The sequence below is a fragment of the Bidens hawaiensis genome, unplaced genomic scaffold (genome assembly GCF_021521415.1).
Source record: "Bidens hawaiensis isolate Kalapana, Puna unplaced genomic scaffold, B.hawaiensis_p1.1 tig00056998_1, whole genome shotgun sequence".
Classification (NCBI taxonomy): Eukaryota; Viridiplantae; Streptophyta; class Magnoliopsida; order Asterales; family Asteraceae; genus Bidens; species Bidens hawaiensis.
This window is the reverse complement of record NW_027500287.1, coordinates 97,713-103,178: the sequence shown is the minus strand read 5'-3', so window position 1 is coordinate 103,178 and position 5,466 is coordinate 97,713. Positions and strand designations below refer to the sequence as shown.

General features: G+C 32.4%; 1 pseudogene across 1 annotated transcript; it reads right to left on the bottom strand.

The window, feature by feature from the left end:
• Window positions 1-430: 430 nt before the first annotated feature.
• On the bottom strand, window positions 431-3,732 carry LOC143601722 (putative WRKY transcription factor 53; annotated as a pseudogene). The gene is made up of 3 exons (XR_013147710.1): window positions 2,749-3,732; window positions 2,492-2,619; window positions 431-1,057 (listed from the first exon to the last, which is right to left on the bottom strand). The product of XR_013147710.1 is annotated as a putative WRKY transcription factor 53 (transcript).
• Between the last annotated feature and the right edge of the window lie 1,734 nt (window positions 3,733-5,466).

The following is a 5,466-nucleotide window of genomic DNA, read 5'->3' as shown; positions in this document are numbered from 1 at the left end:
GGGCTTGACTTTTTTGAAGGGTATTTTCCGGGTAATTTCGGGTATAAATCATGTATTTGAAAAACCCGGTTCCAGGTATGGAACTGGGTTCCGGTCTGGGGGTCTTACCGAGTACAAATCGGGTCCGGTTCTGGGTACGAGTTTTTGTACTGAAATGCATACCCTATTCATACCCTACGGGTTAAGGCGGATACGTGTTCGGGTATTAAAAACCCGGTTATAAAAAAAACCAGTTCCAAGTTTTTTTTTTTCAAATCTGATTCCGAGTTCGTTTTTTTTTTTCACCTCAATTCTAACTCATTAACAGCCAAAACTCTTTTTTCTAATGCAAATGGAATCTCCACTAGTAATGCTCACCAACTTAACCTAGACATATGTATAATCTTTAAATCATCAAAAACACAAAACATCTTGGAACCAACAATATACAAACCACTAACTTCAAATTAGATATAAATATAATTATTCTTGATCAATTAAGTGCCTCAAGTTTAGAGGGATTATTAACATTATTATTACTAGCTAACTTAAAAATATGAACAACTAATTTAATTAATTACATATATATGTTGCTTCCCATAATCAATCAAGAAGGTTGAACAAGAACTCTTTCCTCAAAGAAATTACTCCTCATGATGCTTTTAAATGATGAGGGAAGACATCGGCAACTCTCCAAGTTCATCATAGAAGTCGTTTTTCTTCGGTTTTTTGATGCCGAAAAGTTCATAACATCAGGATATGATAGGGGTTCTTCATCAAAGAATGTGTTTTCAATATCTAATGTTAAACAAGTTTCATCTTCTATGGTTTTGATGTAGCAAAAACCATCGTTTTCGGGCGTAGTAATCACGGGTTTTTTCCTCTTCGATTTCGTGATCTGGTTCAAGGGTTGTGTCCATTTCATGTTTTGAATCAGTTTTGGGTTGTTTGGAGATATTAGGGTTTGGATGATTATGAGTATAAGTGTATGTGATAATTAGCATGGTTGAATCACTTTACATATCTCCACTTGTTTCTGGCTATGCAACTTTTTGATGTGCTACATTTGTAGTATCCCCTACAATATTATTTTAAATGGAGTGGAAAATAAGAAAATTACAACTTTTTCAGCAATACTTGATGTGTCTTTTAAAAAAGTTGGTGAAATGAGTGATGGCAAAAATCATAAATGACCTATACCTTTTGGGATTTGGATTATATACATGCATGTACACATTTAACTCATGTCATGTACTCAGTTACTAAGCACATGTCAAACCCTAGTTAAACAAAAAACTGTAAGAACCTTATAAATGCTTGTATCGTTTTGTTTAAAATAAGATTTATCCAACTCCCTTTTTAACTCTTATTTTATGATGTAACCAACTTTTCAAACTATACACACGAATAAAGACATAATAGCAAAACTAGTCCTTTATGTTTTCACATTTTTTCATTAGTTGTCATTTAACAAACTTAATGACAAAAAGCATCCTTGCGATGCAAACATAAATGACTAGTTTTGCTATTTTGTCCACGGATAAACCATGCTAATTTGTGAAAAGTAACAAGTAATGGAGTTGGATATTATACCAATGGTGCCCTTGGATTTTGACTAGCATACTAGCTAGGAACAAAAATACAAGCTAGGGAAACCAGGAATCTATCACAGTTTTGTGACATGTTATAATGATTGACATATATGCTAAAAGTAGGAAGATGCTACTCTTTCTTCCTAAAATGGTAAAATATATGTGAAGCATGAAACTTGAACTTAAATTCATCTCAACCTATAAATCTAAGCCTGTTTTAACACCTACTCTGTTACTTATCTTATTTCTCTCTCTCAAGTTCACTTTTCATTGTAAGTTTGTTGTTTGTTTTGTTTCTTAGCGTCTTGTTAGCCGTTTTTAATGAAACTTGTCATTTCAGAAAAAAAAGGAAGAAGTAAATCAAAGAACTACAACTATTAAGTGAGATAAATTTTAAAATCAAAATCAAGAACCTTGGATAAGAACTACAACTATTAAGTGATATAAATTTCATAACCAAAGAACTACTCTATTACTTATCTTATATTATTTCTCTCTCTCAACTTCACTTTCATTGTAAGTGTGTTGTTTGTTTTGTCTCATAGCGCCTTGTTAGCCGTTTCTAATGAAATTTGACGTTTTCATAAATAAAGAAGGAAAAAAAAAATAAAGAAAAAAGAAAAGCAAAGAACTACAAGAACTATTAAGTGATATAAATTTCAAAATCAAGAACCCCAGATAAGAACTACAACTATTAAGTGATATAAATTTCAAAACCAAAGAACTACTCTATTACTTATCTTATTTCTCTCTCTCTCTCAACTTCACTTTTCTTTGTAAGTTGGTTGTTTGTTTTGTCTCTTAACGCCTTGTTAGCCGTTTTTAATGAAATTTGCCGTTTCATGAAGAAAAAAGTAAAGAAAAGAAAAAAACAAAAACTACAAGAACTATTAAGGGATATATATTTCAAAATCAAGAACCTTGGATAAGGAGATCCTTTGATAGGTTTTTGACCATATTTCCTCCAAGACCAACAATCACATGAAGGGTTTTGATCACTCTTCTTTTTTCCTTCAAGTTTCACTTTCACCACAGTTTTCTCAGCCACCTTTCTATCTTGCAAAAAGAACCAAAAAAGATGAAAACTTTTGTGCTTTTTAACTCATGTAAATTAGTAACTAAATAAAAAAAAAAATCAAGAAAATATTGATTTTATGACTCTTTATGAAGAGTGTACTTGCCTTTTCTTGGAAGCTTGAAAATCTTCCATTTTGATCTTGTTATATGATGAGAAAACTGAAAAGAGTATTGTTGAATGGGTAAAAATGGAAGTAGGAAGAGGAAGAAAGCATTAAAGAAAGACAATTGATTAAGAGGGAAAGAAAAAGAAATAAAGCAATAGGTGACAAGATCCACATCATGAACTTCACCACTTTCACCCATGTGCAAATTACTTTAATACCCTGTCCCCATGGATAGAATTTTTTATCCAGATATTATTAAATATACAAGTGGCTATTTATTATTATTTTTATTATGTAGTAGTTGGGTGGAGTTAAATACTTAGTTTTAAACTAACACATTGCGGGATCCAATGATTTGAAGGCACCCCCTTTTTTAGTGTTTCATTCTAGCTTCTAGAATAACATGTCAAGGCTTTTGATTAGTAGTAACATATGCCAAATCATTATGTACAATATAGTAGTTTCATAACTTCTATTTTGTTTGTTTTATAGATATAACTTGTCCCATTTAGTTGTGTTACATAGTATATCGGTCTAGCGAGTTGTTGTCTCACTTTGTATGCATGTCAGTCTGGTAATGTATTGTCCTATTTTGTATGCCCGTACAACATTTGTTGTCCCATGTAATATATTTGTCTAGCGCGCATATGTGCTATACTGATTTACTATGCAAGTGAGGCGAATATGAAAGATACATAACAAAACATAAGACATTATATTTTAGCTCTTATGAGTTATGAGTATGCATTTGACTAGTTAAAACAATTTCTTACTTTCAAAAGACGACATGTGGTTTTAAATTCTTTTTGACCCATTTTCTGAAATGTTATCTTCATGCAAAGTTGTTGGGGAGCTTTTAATTTCTCTGAGCTACTTGTATAAATGAAATTAATTCTAAACATTTAAAAGTGCATGCCATAAATAAGTTGCCATCTTGATTTTCTAGGAGCTATAATAATATCTAGTTTACCCAATATCCTATAGAAGTTATGAACCATGAAAGTTAAGATTGTTTGATCTTAGTATTGAAAGTGATTATATGGAGTAATTATTACTGAATACATCTGAACCGAACTTAATGTAAGATGATTTTTTCCCCTTTCAAATTCGGGTCTCTCTAAAAGCAGTTTTTCTATTTCTAGATACAGGTAAGGTTTTTCAAAATCTTAACTTCCATAGACACTACCAATAAGTTTGCTATGAGTGAAATTTTGCTAGTTATGATCATTGTTGTTGTATGATCGTATTTTTTTAGTGTTGTGTTGGCAAATCTGATGCCCAAGGCTCCCTCATATACGAAGTATCAGGGGTGTCCGACCAACTTAGGCATATATATGTATGTATATTGTAAAGTTGATTTATGTATATGTCATAAACGGCAAGGCGTTTTAGTAGGAAGAATCTTTGATCTCAAAATGATAATATAAAACGAGAGTAGACACGTTGACTATTCTATTTGTTTGTTAGAATGGCAATAATGAAAACAAATAAGTTATTTTAATATGTAAGTTTATCATACATAAGTTGTAAGCTTGGATATAATGATGGTTCAACCTTCATGGGTGGATTAGTGGTTTTTTATTTTCTTTTTCATATATTAGATAAAAGGATTCAATTACAATAGAGATGTGAGTAAGTGGGCAACAAGCTGCGCCGTCATTCTCTTTTGAATGACAAACCCGATCCTACTGAAAATAAAGTTAAAGTTCTTTAGTGTCGATAAGTTACCGTGTACGACCCGTTGAACTCTTTTAAGATTTGTAATAGCTTTGGGGGCAAGATACCTAAATGTATCAAAAACAAAAGGAATGAAGACGCGTTAATTCTCGGTACATGCTTTCTCATGCTTAGCGATTTTTCCTGATTCCGCTTTCAACACAGTCTGGCCAACAACAAACTCAGTATCCCTAAGCCCAACAATGGGGATACTCCAGTAAGGTCTATATAAGTGTGTTTCCCCATGCCCATCCAAATACAAGAACGTCTGCTGGCCGAAAGAGTAGATCTCCCTTTAAGGGGATTCGACAATTCATATATTGTATAACAATTAATATATTAATATGCATTTATTATACAACGTTTCCTGTTATTCTAACACTATATGTTATGGTTTTAGTTAGTTAGAGTCATCATATAGACGCCGGTCGTTGCCACCCCCACCCCAAACCCAAAAATAACACCTAGTCTAACAAAAGCAAAAATACAACTAGATGAAGCCATGAAGGGAGCAAAGTAATTAAATTTGAATTGTCATGTTACATTATTATATGCAAAACTTGATTTTAGTGATTAGAAACAAACTAATAAACAAAAGGGTTCAATTTTTTTCTCCTCTTCCTCCTACACCATTTAAATATGCTTTATAACATCCGAACTCACCATTTAATACGCAGGTTTGCGACAACATTTGGACATTAGTCTTTTTCACGGTCTGACACCCCCTTTAACTTGCGGGTTTGCGACAATGGTTCGACGTTAGTTTGTTTCATGATCTTATGTCCCTCGCCCCCTCCAACTCACGGTCTCGATTTTAGATTTATCACATTTTACGTTCCCTACTGCAACGCTGCGGTCTTAATACAAGTTAAATTATTCACATGAAAAATATAATAAAACTCGATTTTTTTTAACTATAAACCGGATTCTATCGTTAGGTATCGAATTAGATTTTAAACCCTGGTTACCTTTCAAATTAATTATATATAATTGAA